A 17545-nucleotide genomic window follows, 5' to 3' on the forward strand; every position below is an offset into this window, starting at 1 on the left:
TAAATCTTTTTTAAAATAAAAACTCTTACCTTCTGCCTAAGGCAAAAGAACGGTAAGATCTAAGCAAAGAGGGTTAAGTAACCTGCCAAAGGTCTCACATCTAGGAAGTGTCTGAGGCCAGAATTGAACCCAGGACCTGGTTCTCAGACCTGGCTCTTGCTTCCTTCCTTGGAAGAAAAACCTCTAGACTTGGCTCTCAATCCACAGAGCCACTTAGCTGTCCTTCTGTAGGCTAACTCTGAATTTGACTTCATTCAACAAGTTAACATTTTTTTCTTTTTTGTAAAATGCAACAGATACTCATGACCCTTAAAATACAATTAAAACTGTTTTAACAATTGGTCTAAAATCAATAAACAGAACAAAAGTATATAAAACATATTTTACACAATCATTAAGTCAGGAACTGAAAAAAAAAGACATGGCTTTTAACAACCTTTGAAAACCTTAGAATATTTTTTTTAAGTTTATGCCACTAGGGTATGCAAGGGACCAGGTGAGGCTGAGTCAAAGGTGTCTGCAAAGTGGATCAGAGAACCATGCATTACTGCAAAAGCTGTTTGGTTTTTCTTGTATGTGTAGTTAGGTTAAACTCTTTTGAATGATTATGGATCTCATTTAGGAGAATCTGGAATATTTCAGGGCTTAATGCCATCCAGGTCCCATTCTGTGTAGCAGCAAGCCTTATTACTCATAATGTCAGTAGCAACCTATATATGAAAGTAATGATGTCTGAGGTTGGCACCAACCTTGGCACTGCCTATTTCTATATGGGAATTTTTCAATATGAGAAAGTGAGATAGGTAAAAAAGACCAATTCAAGTTATGTTGATTTCATCTACATAGGATATTTTATTGGTGATGCTATCATGAACTCTATCGATGTGGATTTTAATGCCAAGCATCATATTGGCCAAAGATTTTATGATTCAATTATACAAGTTAAACAGTGGCCTTTCATGGTAGAGAATGAGGCACACCTAAAAGCTAGGAAAGTACAAAGAAAGCAAAAGCTTCTATCCAGGGGAAATACTTTCTGTGGATTTGACAAAGATGAAAGAAATTGTCAAAGCTCATCTTAGTACTATTGCCAAAGCTATTGTCATAGTACCAGACTATTTCAATGACACTCAATATTAGATCACCAAAGGAAGGAGAAAAAGATGGAAGGAAGGAAGGAATGCTGATTCCATTGCTGATCTCAATATGCACCAGATTATTGAGTCAACTGTTGCTATTGGTATGAATGAGAGGCTTGAACAAGAACATTGATGCCAAAAGAAATGTATTTATCTAAAGTTCTGAAGGCAGAACTTTCCATGTGTCCATCCTCAGCAGTGAAGATAGCATATTTGAAGTCAAGTCCACAGTTTGGGACATCCACTTGGGTGGAAAGGACTTTTTAAACCAGTAGCTGATCATTTCATGGCAAAGCTCAAAGTTGAGCACAAGGACATCAGTAAAAAAAAAAAAAGAGGATCATTTACCATCTCAGTATAGCCTATAGATGTATTAATCTGACCCATCCCCAAACTAGTATTGAGATTGACTCTTTCTATGAAACTATCAACTTCTTTACCTCTGTGCCTGTTTTGAAGAGCTCAATGCTGACTTCTTCTGGGGTATCCTGGCCTGTTTAAAAAGACCCTGGGGGATAAATTGAAGATCTATAGCATTGTCTTGATAGGAGGTTCCCCTTGCATTCTTGAGATTCAGAAATTTCTTCAAGATTCCTTCAGGAGCAAGGTCTTGAATAGTAGCATAAGTCATGATAATGTTGTTGCTTATGCTGAAACTAACAAGCTGCTACCTTACTTGGGTTACTTGTTCCCTTGGCATGGAAACAAGTGCCAGAGTTCATTATCTAGAACCATATTGGTGAAGGCATGGCACATCTGCCCTGGCATCATGGAGGGGACTGCTCTGTTTCCCTTCTCCACTGCACCTGAGGATACATGCTCCACCCCTCTGCCCAGGAGTCAAATGTGAGCACTTCCTCCCTCCACTCTCTGGGGTAATGGGGCGTGGTAGAGTGGGGGGGGGGGTTCACAGGTGGCTTGAAATTTCAGTTTGGCCACACAATCTCAAAAAGATTTGCCATTGCTAATCTAAACCATCCCCATCATCAAGATGCAGACCTTGGTCATTTATTCAGACATCCACCATGGCAGACTCAAAAAGTTTATGAAGATTAGAGAGTAATAAAAAGGGAAATAACCTACTTCATGAGTTAGAGCTCAGAGACATCCCCTGCTCTGCTCTCTAAGGCATTACTCAGAATAACCTTTCACAATGATGCAGATCATTGTAGCACATGTATCTGCTAGTGAAAAGCATATAGTACAGTGAGTGGGCACTCTACGGAAAATCTATAGGATGAAATATTCAAAAATTCCATAATAGGAGAAGGCATGTATGCAATGCAATCTGTAGTTTTGGAGGGGCTATCCCAATTGATGAAGTCATAGATTCATTTAAGAATCAATGTAAGAAAAAAAAATTGATGCAAGAATTACAGCTCCTCCCATATAGGTATGTGACAGTAGACTTAGGGGAAGTCTTCCCAGGGGAAAAGGAGGTTTGGAGATTTCTATGGCTGCCTGGGTAATTCCCAGGGATTCTTCAGGAATGGGCAAGAGACAGAGAGACAGGTTTGCCCAGAGGATGTGCCTTCTCAACAAAACCAAGCTGTTCAAAGTGATTTTAGGTTAGAGAGGGCACTATGGGGAAGCAGAAGACAGCTTCTGACTTTGGGGAGCTCTAAGAATGAATGAGATGCATAGATGCCTTCAGGCAATGATCTCACAACCTATTTCCTAGAGAAGTTAAATTGGTCTATTCACTTTGATCAATTTCCTTCCAGGCCCATCATTTCCTAAACAGGGAATTAAGAATTTCAAATCAGTTTGTGGTCCTTTGGTTCCCTGGACCAGACCTACAGAAGACCAAAGGGCTTTTTAACTAGCAGAAGCCTGATTTCATCTTTATGATCCTTGCCAGGGAAGCCGCATTCTTGTGTACACACATTTTGGGGAAATGACTCAGGCTCCATGAATAGCTTGACATGAGGGAGCATGTCTGTCAGTAGATAGGTGCACTTATCATATATGGTAGCTACCTGCCACCTGCACCACCTTTTACTACTGCTCCTGTTGGGTTTTGTTCAAAGGGGGGAAAAAAAGTCATCCAAAAGAAGGGATCTTCCTGCCATATCCCAAAGGGGAGGGGATTCAGCTTCCCTTAGTTAATAAACATCTGCAAATTATAAAGCTCTCTCTTTTGCCTCATACAAAAGGAAGAATAGTCTGAAGGCACTCCCAGAATTCAAAGTCCCCAAAGAACTTACAAAAGATTCAATCTCAATAAAACCTCACTAATTACTTTTTTACTCTGTTGAAACTGAAATATTCTCTAGACAAGTCACATATGACATCAAGATCAGCCATTCACACCTGAGGAATTTGTTCATGACATCTAACCTGTAATAAGGCAATGGTACTGAATGGAGATGAGAGCAGGCTGAAGGAGGAGAATTGGGGCTGGGTAAAGGGTAATATGAGGGTCAATGATGCAAAGATAAAAGAATCAGAGCCAAAAAGAAACTCATCCATTACCTTTGTTTTACAGAAAACAAAAACAAAAACTAAAGTCCACAAAAGTCAAGTTTGCCCCAAGTGACAGAAACAGGGATTGAACTTAGATTCTTTGATGTTGAATCCAGTGTTTTATCTATTACTCCACCCTGCCTCTCAAAGATGGAGGAAGAAAGAATTGGAAGGTAGAAGGCAGGAGATTAGAGAGTACTGAAGAAACTCCTCAAGGATTTCACAGGTTTTTCTAACAGTCCTATTTCCTAATTTCCCCCTCATCCCCATTTTGAGAACTAGAATCTCAAAAACCCCCCATAGATCACATGGCATATTAGAAAAGGAAACATAGGTTCAGAACATGTTAGAGTATCTGTAACAGTGATGGCAAACTTTTTAGAGACTATGCACCTACCCTGCCCTCTGTTCCCTAGAAGCTGTGCCATGCCCTGTCCCCCCCAACAAGTGCCAGGCATGCTCTGCCTCCACCCCCACCCCACACAGGGGAAGGAGGAAGTCTGCCCATTGGGCTGCTGGGGAGAGGGCAGAGTGATGTGAAAAATGTCATCAGGCATGGTGGAGAGGGGTAAGGGAGTAGCTCTGCCCAAGTTCCTTTGCCTTTCTAATAATGAACTCTGGGGGTGGGCATGAAGGGAGAGTGTGGTTTGTGTGCCCACAGAGAGAATTCTGTGTGCCATCTTTGGCACAGAAGCCATAGGTTCACCATCACTGATCTATAAGATCTAACACTTTCATTTTATCATTGGGGAAACTAAAGCTGATGGAAAGAAAATGATGTCTCATGTAACAGTGGTAGCAATGGCTCCACTTCATTGAAGAACATATATCTTCATATATCATCTCTTACCTTGGTCAGGAGAGCTCCAGTAAGGGACAAGAGGTTAGATGTTACTCCTTGACAGGACTCTGAGCTTCTTAGCTTCTTGCTTTTGATTTCACAGACCCAAAGAAAACAAGTATGACTCTATCTATCCGGCATCAAAGAAATTCAATACAGGAACCATTAAAGTCTCCCATTAGACCACAGTCACTTGTGAAGGCTAAAAAAGACTTTAATAGATCCAATGGTTCTGGAGACTGATTATACCCTGTGTTCAGGCACCATATTTATTGTTTGAACAGATAGATTTAGTTCAAAGTGAGCAATGCATCTTCAAGGAGAAACTGGACGATCCTTTGCTGAGAAATTTTGTAGAAAGGAGTTGTGCTTCTGATAGAACACTGTTCTAGATGAAGATGTTGTTTTGATGTTTAAATCTGAACCTCCTAGAGAATATCTATATTACTATTACTATTTGTTTGACTTTTTTTTTCAATGCCCACTTGCCTCTTGTTCTAAGCATTTCTTTTATGTGGGGGAAATAAATAGCTACCTATATCTAATTTATGTTATATGTTGAGCATCTTTTCTAAACATCACTTTTAGGAGAGACCCTATACCTGATCCCAATGTACTCTTTAAGATATTATACTCAGGACTCTGGTGTAGGAGCACATAAAGCCAAAGTGAGAAAAGGGGGCTTAATGCTTCTCTCTAGAGGTCAGATTCTAAACCTAGTCCACATGTGTGAGTCTAGAACTTAGAGGTACCTTAAAAGAGGAGTCTCTAGGTCTCCCACAACCACTGTCATTATTACACTTGAGGAGATTCAGTAGGCAAATAAAAAGACTGATATGTCTTTTCTAAAGTCCGCTGAGTTCACTAGCTCTTCCCAGCCAGTGATGAATAAGAGGAATGTTCATTATTTCAAAGAGCCCCTGAATTGCTTAGAAGAGTCCTGCAATAGCCTCGGCCAGAGTTAAGGTTTGTTGTTGTTTAGCCATTTTTAGTCATGTCTGAATGGGATTTTTTGGGCAGAGATACTGAAGTGGTTTTCTTTTTCCTTCTCTGACTCATTTTACACATGAGGAAACTAAGGCAAAAAGGGTTAAATAACCTGATTAGGGCCACACAACTAGTGTGAGGCTAAATTTGAGCTTAGGAAAACGATATCGTCCTGACTCCAGGACTCTATCCACAGTGCCACCTAATTGTCCCAAATGGGGATATAATTATATAATCTATTAATAGCAACTTATTCTGAGAATTGCTGAGAGTATCAAATTAGATAATATTTATGAAGTGCTTTGCAAACATTAATATTCCATATAAATGCTAGTTACTATTATTATTAATTATTATTATCATTACTAAATGTTTTTAGTCATTTTCAGTAGTTTCTAATTCTTCATGACCCCATTTGGGGTTTTCTTGGCAAAGATACTGAAGTGGTTTGCTACTTCCTCTTTAAATTAATTTTACGGATAAAGAAACTGAGGCAAACAGAGTTAAATGACATATTCAAGCTCACACTGGGGTCAGATTTGAATTCAGGAAAATGAGTCTTTCTGACTCCAGATCCCGAGCTCTATCCACTGACACCCAGAGGTATGGAAGCTATCTAAAATTAGGTATACCAAAAGTCTAATTTTAATATCCAGAGGGGAACCTATCCATTCTATATTCTCTCCACTACCATGTTATAGCCCTGTTTTCTCATCTCTTTTACATGCCCTTTCCCATGGTGAGAACATCAGATTTTTTTTCTAGGCTCTTTTTTTGTCTCAACTTCTACTTCCAGTCTCTTGACACACTGAGTCAGCAGGGGGAGCACAGAAGGGGTTGCCTTTGGGGACTTTACAATCCTGGGCTTGGGGAGGGTAGAGATAAGATAGTGCCATATAATACTAATTTGAAAAGCACCCAAATAACTATGTGAGTTCACATTCCCATGTATGAGAACAATGGGGAATTCTATAGCAGAGCTAAGATTTCCTAGGCTTATCATTTTCCCATGTATAATCATTGGACTACTTGAAAGTCATGGCAAAAAAAAAGAGTGAGGGCAGGCTAAATATCCAGTCTCAAGAAATCACAGACATGAAGGTAAAGGAAAAATTGAGAGTTATGAATGGACCTTGGTCACCAAGGCTTTATGCCGGTTTGACCCTGCTAACAGATAAGTATACTTGTGTTTCCTTTTTGCTTTCAAAAGCAGACAAATATTCATTTACCACTGAATAGCTGTTGCTTAATCTTTCCATGAAAGCAGCATATTCTTGACATGAGGACAATTCTCCCTCCCAGCAAGTTTCACTTTGCTAAACCCCTGAGCCTGCTACAGTCATGCGGATGGTGTCCACTGGACTTCCACCCACCATATAGTCAGAGACAGGCAGGTCAGATTTAACAAAAATGGAAACAGTGTCCCTCCCTCCCAGAAACAAAGAAACAATTAAAGCCTAGCCAGTCACTGTATAAAGATAACGATGTTCCCAAATGCATCTCTTCAATGGGATGTGGTTTCTCTGCAATCTCAGTTTTCTGGTGTGGTAGAGAATTTTAATATAGCTTTTTTTTCCCTCAACCTGAATCTGATCCTGATAATCCCACCTACCAATAATGACCTCTTTTGTAGGATGTACATATGATCATATGATGATTCCATCTAATCCAATAAAAATTTGGAGTATGGGGGCAGGGAGTGAGGAGAGAGACTGATACTACTCCAAGTAGGCTCCAAGAGTCTACTCCCATGATGGCGAACCTATGAATGACATGTGTGTCAGTACTGACATGCATAGCCATTTTTGATGACATATGGCTGCATGCAGAGTCAGCATGCCTCAGGGCCCAGGAGCTTCTGTGGCTGTGGTCATGCCCCAGCCTGGCTGGGGTAAGGGGTGGGAGGGTAGGGGTGATCCACAAGCTGGCCACGGGGGTGTGGAAGGGGTGGCAAGCTGCTGGGGCATGTAAGGCTCCCATGTGGGGAGGAGGAGCACACACACAGAAGGAGTGCTGGCGAGCAGGCAGACTGGCAGGTAGCCACTGCTCTTGTGGCACTCTGGGCCAGCCAGCAGACTGGACAGGATTCTGGCCCACTTGAAACAGAGGAATGCCTGTATCTGATTACCAGACACTTTTAGCACCCTGAAAAATATATCAATGACTTTACCCACAATTTTTCCATCTACGTACTTTTGTGAGACCTTATTCTCAGTGTTAAATAATATCAAAACCAACAAAAGAAACACATTGACAGATGAAGTTAGTAACGCTTGCTTGTGCTTGAAGTGTATATAATACCAACCTTCAATTGAAAATTTAGCCAATTAAATTCAGCAACAAAAAAGTCACTAATAGACAACTTAGTTAAAGAATTCCCCCTTCCCCTCTCTCATCTCAGTTCATGGCACCCCACACAAGTTAAATAATATCAGGACCAATAAAAGAAACTGACTGACAGATGAACAAAGAAGTCACTAAGCAAGTAAGGTAAATATTTAGTTTTTGGCTTGTTAAATATAGTTATATATTACAATTATACATTTTTTGTTATTTAAGCTATAAATATCGCAAAATTGTGGTTTTTTTTTTTCCTTAAAATGACTCACCCCCTGAGTTATGCTCTTTTTTTGGCAAATTTTGATATACCAAGCTCAACAGGTTGCTGGTCTACTCCAAGAACCTTGCAGATAGGGAAAAGGGCAGCCCAGGGCATATGAATATCATTGACTCTTTGTCCTGTACTCTTTGCAAGACAGCAAGATGAGTGATTTGGTCTCTTAGTAAAGAGCATAGTAATAATGGGCATGTGAGACCAGAGGCTTCTAGTCAGTCTCCATGGGCTGTCTTCCTCTCTGTCCTACCCTCCTTCTTTCTCTCCTCTGAAACTGTGGTATGGGACATATACTTTTCTCTCTGAGACTTCCTATAAAGACTTTAGGATGCGAAATTCACTGCTCTTCCTTATATTCTGCTATTTATGCTGCTGTTGCATGAAGACATTTCCCTTGGTCAGCCCATGTTCTACCAGGCAAGAATTGAGGAGTGTATGTGACAAATATACTTTGCTTTCCCCTAAGACCCTCCCCCCTCAATTCCTACACACAATACACACACCTTCTCACTGATAATACATTTGGCAGCTATCATCTGGAAATTCGTATCATATGTTTTTTGCATGTTGGTCCTGTTTTTAGCTAATAAAATAATGTCCCATAATTGGCATGAAGATTAATTTGACACCTTCTATCACTACCCTAGCAGGACTATAAATAACACAATCAATGAAGCCTAGGAGAATGTCCCTAGTTGAATAAAAGAGAGATAGCCCAATGCTTTAAAAATGTAGTGCTATCATTTGATTTGTTATGAGACTCAGTAGATAGAGTGCTGGACCAAGAGTCAGGAAGACTCAAGTTCAAATCCATCCCAGAACACTTACTAGCTATATGACCCAGGGCAAGTTACTTAACCTCCATTTGCCTCAGTTCTTCCATTTGTGAAATGGAGGTAATAATAGCACCTACCTCGAAGGGTTGTTGGGAGAATAAAATGGGATCTTTAGATCTTTATAAAGTGCTTTGCAAACCTTTAAACACTATATAAATGCTTGGTGGTGGTGGAGGTGATGGCGGTGCCAGGTCTACAGTCAGGAGGACCTGGGTTCAAATCTGATATCAGATACTTCCTAACTATGTGACCCTGGACACGTCACCTAGCCCCAGTTGCCTATCCCTTATAGTTCTTCTGCCTTAGAACTGATACTTTATATTGATTCTAAGACAGAAGAAGGGTTTGGGGAGAAAAAGAACACTGGGCCTGAAATCAGGAAGATCTGAGTTCAAATTCAGCCTAAGATATTCCCTAGCTGTGAGACTTTAGGCAAGTCATTTGATCTCTGTGTGGCTAGGAGATAGTTAAGTGGTTCAATGAATAGAATGCTGGACCTGGGGTCAGGAAGATCGATTTCAAATTCAGCTTCAGATACTTCCTAGCTCTGTGACCTTGGGCAAGTCACTTCACCACTGATTGCCTAACAAATGAATACACTGAAGAAGGAAATGGCAAAACTATACCAGTTGTCTTGCCAAGAAAACCCCATGAATAGTTATGGAATCAGAAGCGTCAGATATGACTGAATAACAACAATAAAAAATCATGAAAAGTAGAAATAAGACAAAAAGAGAAGGTTGTAGAAAATAGAAGTAGCTAAATGGACAGTGAAAGCTATTTAATGTTAGCATATGCTACATGTGACTAAAGAAGAAAGACTACACTGACTTTAACAATTGTTTCTATGTAAAGAGAACAAGAGAGTCCACTTGTCTAAAATAACACTGTCATTAGTGTTTTCTGAAATTCCAGACTTTGAGACTACCAAGTGAGACACAATATTAGGAGCTTTGAAACATCAAACCATGAAGTGAATGATTCTATGAATTATTAATAATAATAATTAATTTTGTAAAATTTTCTGAAAACATTTAGGAACACAGAGCCTATCCCTTGAATGGTTTTACAATGCAGAAGAAACTGTTTTATTTGACCATTCTTCCGAAATGTTTCCTCAACAGGAACCAATGTTAAGATTAAAATTTAGGGGCCAAACTGTAGCAGGTAGAAATTAGTTTCTCTCTAGAAATATTATATTTTTAGAAGTTTATTAAAGGTTAAAAATTAAGAATATACAAGTAAGAAAAGCACTGCGAAGGAGGGCCAAGAGGCCCATTCAACCTCACCTATCATCATGAAAGACCCCTCTGCTTGCCAGCGGAAACAGGAAAGACCCAGCCATAGGTGGAGACTCTTTAAATAATAATTTGCTCTTGGCCCAGGTGAGAATTTCAGTGAGATTACAAAGCATTCTGGGAACCAGAGCAAGAACTTCTGGAGTTTGGGGTCCAGGGTTCAAATCTCCATTTTTACACCAATGAGTCAGATATCTATAAAGGTAAACAAAATAAGCACAATTAATTGATCCTTCAGGTCACCAAAAAATAATGTTTTTAGTCATGAGGAAATTTTGGCACCTTGGAACTTTCAGGGAAGTGATCCTTTATGGGTTATTTAAAGACAGAACACTAAAGAACAACATTTTTTTTTCTGACTGGTCATTTAATTCAATAAGCATTTATTAAGTATTGAGTCTGGAGTCAAGAAAATCCTGAGTTCGATTATTGCCTCAGATACTTACTAATTGTGTGATCCTAACCAAGTCAACCTCTATCTGCCTTAATTTCCTAACTATAAAATGGAGATGATAAAAATAGCACCCATTTCACAGAGTTGTTGAATGGAACAAATGAAATAATTGTAAAGCATTTAGCACAGTGCCTGGCATAGAATAGGTGTTTTAAAAAAATAATTTTTCCCCTTCCCTTTCTCTAACTTCTTCCTACCTTAGTCTACTCTGTGGCACATATATAATGGTTGCATTAGATGTGTATACCTTGAATTAAACATCATATCAGAGCCAGAATAGCAAAGCTATTCTATTGCTAAATAATTTGATCATCTTTGTTAAAGGCAAACATCAGAAACAGTTACCTGTCCCTAACCTCACTGACCCCATGATGGGAACAGGTCTTGTAATATCTCTTGGAAACTTACCATTGTTGCACTTGGAGCCTGCTGCTCTGAGAAGATGCCACCCCTCCCAAATCTTTGGCAATTTGCAAAACTTTATCCTCGCAGTTGCTGCACCTCCCAAATATTTCATTCTGTTGTAACCTTCTTTCTGGACTTTCTGATGTTATGCAAAACAATGTGTGTAATGACTTCATGAAACTGTACCTTCCATAAAATTCCTTCTCTGTCAAAATGTATTTAAATCCTTCCCCCTCTGTCCTTCAAAGACACTCCCATACTTTGGTGTTGTGTGATATCCCAGATTGCAAACTCTTTGTCTTGATTAAAGATCCTTTGTTGTTGCTTCTTTGGTAGTCCTCTTTAATAACATCTTGACCAAAGAATGTGAGAGTGGAGGAAATTTCTAATCTTCTTGCCTCTTCGGGATTATGATTTGACCTATGGATCACAATGTTATTAAATAGATGAAATGTTATTATTCAGAAATAATTTTTTGTATCTTAGATTATGTTGCTTAAACTCAGTTTAAAATCTCCCAAATAGGGGGCAGTTGGGTAGCTCAATGGATTGAGAGCCAGGCCCATAGACCTGGGTTCAAATCTTGCCTCAGACATTTCCCAGCTGTATGACCCTGGGCAAGTTACTTAACTCCCATTGCCTAGCCCTTACCACTCTTCTGCCTCAGAAGCAATACACAATATTGATTCCAAGATGGAAGGTAAGGGCTTTGAAAAAAAAATTAAAAAATAAAAAATAAATAAATAAAACCTCTCAAATAAGTCAAAAAGGCTTATCACTTCTAACCTCATTCCTATGCTGCTAATTTAAGCACATATTGGCACCACTTCCCTTAGTCTCTTTGTCCCTTTGATTGGAGGGATCGAGGGTGGAGTACCAAAATCCTCTCAATGTCTTCCTTCAGAGAGGACAGACACTGTCAACTCAGCTCACCCCACTTTACATCTTCTGTTCTGCCTGGTTTTAACTTCACAGATAAAGATCCCAACCAATACTGGGTACCTCTTGGTTTTTCTTCCCTTTCCTCAGCTTTCTTGTCTCTTTTGTGTGTCTCCCCATGTTAAATTGTAAGCTCCTTCAAGGCATGACTTTTGTTTTTTCAATTATTTCCTCAGTGCTTAGCAGAGTACCTGGCACATGATAGGCCCTTAATAAATATTTATTGGAGTGGACATTGGATTGTCAATTTCATAATGTCAATGAAGCAATCTTTAAATATTACCTGTGCTTGGAATGTTTTTAAAAATCAAACATTAAAGGGAGAAAAAGTGTGGCTGTATGTTTCATGAACATACATTTTAGAGCAAAAAGAGATCCTAGAAATTAGTCTGAATTTCTCATTTTACAAATGAGGAAACTGAGACATAGAAAGATTAAATTCCTGAGATTATAAAAAGAGTAAGGAGTAGAACCAGTATTCAAATGCAATACTTTTTAATGCAAATTCAGTGTTCTTTTCATTATGTTCATAGAAATGTCTTCAGATGATAAGGAGAATGAGGATGCTGGCAGTGAAGAATTTCTAGGTTTCAGAGTAAGGTCTACTCAACACCTTGACACAAACTTTCAAAAGGGCAAAGGGTACTGACAAGTTAGAAGATACAGATACTTTGAAGATGATGATTTTTTTAGAGGGAAAGAAAACTAATCAGTAATGTGGGTATTAAAATTAATATACAATAACTAAAGTATAATATTTTATAAAGTTTATTAATAACAATTAGAGTAAAAGCTATCTAAGCAACCCAGCCTGCTTGAGAGAGAAGAGAGCGAGGGTGTGGCTTTCACTGAACCAAATACAAATGTGACCGTGCAAATGTGGTGGAGAGAGGAGAGAATTTCTGGGAAATACTGAAGGACTTCTGGAGGATGAAGTCCAAGGGTTCAAGATTCTAAATAATACAGCAAAAGAGCTCTTATTATTGGCTAATTGATTTCCAGTGCTCATTACAGTGCCTGGCACATATTAAATGCTTAATTAAATGCTTATTAACTGATTGAATAAACACATACCTGGGCAACCTGGTGGCACAGTGGATAGAATGACAGACATGATGGTAAGAATATCTGAGTTCAAATCCAGCGTTTACTTACTATATGACCTAGTATAAGTGATATAACCTCTATATACTTCAGTATCCTCGATTGTAAAATGGGAATAATTGTGAGTATCAAATTAGATATTTGTATAGGGTATAGCAGAGTGGGCTGGCACATAGTAGGCACTTAAAATTGCTAGTTTTCTTCTATGCTTCTCATGAAATCAACCAGGGACAGACTTCAAAGCTTTTTGATGAAGAGACAAACAACTTAACATTAAGCTGATTCAAAACCAAAAGTTCTAGTCCATTCTTAGGGCCAAGATCCCTCCCAGTATTAATTTCCGGGATCTTCATCTGAATTAAGGCTATGCCTAATCATAACTGTTCTAAACAATGACCTAGAGTTATCAGAGAAAGTTGAATTCTGTCCAATGGGCCTTGCCTGATGACACAATAATATCTGATAAAGTTTGGAAAGATTTCTTTCCCAAAGGGATAGAAACCAAATAAAATAAGTTGTCATCTATGAGATCCAAACCATTCTCTTATATCTGACCTTTAAGGCCCACAAATTTGTGCCTTATTCTTCCTGAGTGCGTCTTTTTGAATAAATCTGTTGAGCAGTTTGTGTGTCTTGGATGCATTTTTAAGAAATCTGAGTGATGTAGCATAAAAAAACAAAATTGGACAGGGTGGAATAAGATTTTCTGTATGAAATTCTACTTTCTATTTTTTTTAAAGCATTAAGAGACTTCTGGGTAAGCACAGCAGCAGTCTAGACACAGGACACTTCCTCTCCCCAGCACACACCGACAAAGACTACCTCAACAGATCTTAAAAATCATTTTCAGAAGAATGGAGGAACTGTACAGCAGGGCACAGTATTGAAGGTATGTGGGATTTGGGCATTTCCACACTATAAGAGGGTGAAAAAGCTTCCACCCAAATGCGAGCCGATTCACCATCCCCCACCCCACCTATGGAGCCAGAGCCAGAGCCAGCACACACCAGAACCAGAGAGCAAGCAAGGGGCAACTCTACAGTGAGCAAGGGGCACCTCTAGGTCCTTGGAAGATAACTATGACCACCGAGGACCTACCCCTGAAAGCAGCTAGACAGAAAAGCCCTGCACGTGAGGGAGCACAGAACTTAGGTGCTCAGAGCTAGTGCACGTGCCAGAACCAGCGAGTGAGCAAGGAGCACCTCTAGAGCGAGAAAGGGGAATTTCTAGATCCTTGGAAGCTGGCCGGGACCTCCGGGCACCTACCCCTGAAAGCAGATACACTGGAAACCCAGGCGGGCAGGGGAGCACAGACCTTGAGCACCATTGGGAAGCTAGCACAGAGAAGAGCTGCAAAGAACTACAGAGATTCGAGAGCTTGCCTCAGGCAAAATCCTTGCTCCTTAACTCCATACACAGAGAACCTGCCCAGCTCACTCAGATTTCTGACTAAAAAGATTAGGGAAAACATCTATAGAGATGGCTAATTGTACACAGGAGCATCAAAATCCTTAAAAAAAAAAAAAGACAGTGACCCTCGAGAATTTTTATGGAGGAAAAACCCAGGCTACAGGAGAAATTCAGAACAAAATTCAAACAAATGCAAAACCTTCTAAAAAATCATCCACAAGCACTGGAAGAATTTCAATTGGAGCTTATCAAAAAGATGGAAGCCTTCTGGAAAGAGAAGTGGGAAATGGTTTTTAAAAAATGAAGAAATCATAGCTAAATACCAAAAGCTGAAAGCAGAAAACCAGGTCTTAAGGACCAGAATTGAGCAACTGGAAACCAATGATCTTGCAAAACAGTAAGAATTAATAAAGCAAAGTCAAAAGACTGACAAAATAGAAGAAAACACAAAATATCTCACTGACAAGGTGACAGATCAGGAAAACAGAGGAAGAAGAGGCAATTTGAGAATCATTGGTCTACCTGAAAAGCCAGAAATAAACAGTAACCTTGGCACCATACTACAAGAAATCATCCAAGAAAACTGCCCTGAAGTTCTTGAACATGGGGGCAAACTAGACATTGAAAGAGTTCACAGAACACCCGCTACAATAAATCCCTCCAAAACAACTCCTAGGGATGTAATTGCCCAATTGCAGAGTTTTCAAGCTAAGGAGAAAATACTACAAGAAGCCAAAAAGAGGAAATTCAGATACCAAGGAGCACCAATCAGGATCACACAAGACCTGGCAGCTTCCACACTAAAGAACCTCAAGGCCTGGAACATGATATTCAGAAAGGCAAGAGAGCTGGTTCTTCAACCAAGAATCACCTATCCATGAAAACTGACTATATACTTCCAGGGGAAAGTATGGGCATTCAAGAAAATAGAAGATTTCCAAGTATTTATAAACAAAAGACCAGAACTAAGTGGAAAGTTTGATATCCAAACACAAAGATCAACAGAAACATGAAAAGGTAAATATGAAAGAGAGGGAAAAGGAGAAAAATCTTGGGTTTTTTAAAATTCAAACTCTCTTCTTTATGGGCTATAATTAGATCAAATTATATATATCACTATATGGGGGAAATGTTATTTGTAACTCTCAAAAATTGTTTGCATTCTTATAGTAATTGGAAGAATCATTCATAGGAAAAGATTGGGGCATTAAGGGCTATAAAATGGTATTTATAAAAAGAAAAAAGGTGGGGGGATCGATGATGGTACCAAGAGATACTTGAAGAAATAAAATAAATAGAATAATCTTTGTCACACAAAGATACACATGGGAAGAGGAAGGGAAGAATACTCTTATAAGAGGGAGAGGAAGAGAGTGCTAATAGGTAATACTTAAGCCTTACTCTCAGTGAAATCAACTCTAAGAGGGAAAATAATCTAGATCCATTGGGATCTTGAAGTCTGTTTTATTCTACAGGGTAAGGAAGGAGGGAAAACTAACGGGGGAGGGAGTACAAAAAAAGGAGGGAAGGAGAGGGGGTGGGTGGGAACTTAACAGACCCTAAAATAACAATAAGGGAACAAAAAGGGAGGGGCCAGAAAGGGAAGCATATTAAGGGAGGGAAATAGGAGGACGGACTAAAAGTAAAACACGCTTTTAAAGGGATATAGCAAAAGAAGAAAGGACAGAACTAGGAGAGGATATCAAAATGCTAGAGGATTTAAAAGTGACAATCATAACTTTGAACGTGAATGGGATGAACTCACCCATAAAACATAGGTAAATAGGAAATTAGATTAGAATCCAGAATCCTACTATATATTGTCTACAAGAAACACACCTGAGATGGATAGATACTCACAAGGTCAGAATTAAATGGTGGAGCAAGACCTGTTGGGCCTCAACTGACAGAAAGAAGACAGGAGTTGCAATCATGATATCTGACAAAACCAAAGTAAAAATACACCTGACTAAAAGGAATAGGGGAGGTAAATACATCCTCATAAAAGGGAGTATAGATAATGAGGAAATATCACTAAGCAACATGTATGCACTAAATAGTATAGCATCCAAATTTCTAAAGGAGAAACTAGTGGAGCTCAAGCAAGAAATAGAAAAATTATACTAGTGAGAGACCTGAACCTACCATTATCAAATTTAGATAAATCAAATAAAAAAATAAATAAGAAAGAGGTAAAAGAGGTGAATGAAATCTTAGAACAATTAGAGTTAATAAATATATGGAGAAAAATAAATATGGACAAAAAGGAATACACCTTCTTTTCAGCAGCACATGGTACATTCACAAAGATTGACCATATACAAGGTCAGAAAACATGGCATACAAATGCAGAAAAGCAGAAATAATAAATGCAATCTTTTCAGATCTTAAGGCAATAAAAATGATGATCAGTAAAGGTACATAGAGAGCCAAAACAAAAATTAATTGGAAACTAAATGATATGATTCTCCAAAATCGGCTAGTTAGAGAACAAATCATAGAAACAATAATTTCATTGAAGAAAATGACAATGATGAGATATCCTTTCAAAATCTATGGGATGCATCCAAAGCAGTACTCAGGGGAAAATGTATATCCTTGAGTTCATATATTAACAAATTAGGGATGGCAGAGGTCAATGTCCTAGCAAATAAAAAAAAAAATTGAAAGCAAACAAATTAAAAATCCCCAGAAGAAAATCAAATTAGAGATCCTAAAAATTAAGGGAGAAATTAATAAAATTGAAAGTGATAGAACTATTGAACTAATAAATAAGAGTAGAAGCTGGTATTTTGAAAAAACAAACAAAATAGACAAAGTATTGGTCAATCTAATAAAAAAGAGGAAAGAAGAAAATCAAATTAACAGTATCATGGATGGAAAGGGAAAACTCACCTCTAATGAAGAGGAAATTTAAGGTAATCATTAAAAATTATTTTGCCCAATTATATGGCAATAAATATGCCAATCTAGGTGATATGGATAAATATTTAGAAAAATATAAATTGCCTAGATTAACAGAAGAAGAAAGAGAATTCTTAAATAATCCCAT

Source organism: Monodelphis domestica, chromosome 1 (assembly GCF_027887165.1).
Source record: "Monodelphis domestica isolate mMonDom1 chromosome 1, mMonDom1.pri, whole genome shotgun sequence".
In the NCBI taxonomy this organism is placed as follows: domain Eukaryota; kingdom Metazoa; phylum Chordata; class Mammalia; order Didelphimorphia; family Didelphidae; genus Monodelphis; species Monodelphis domestica.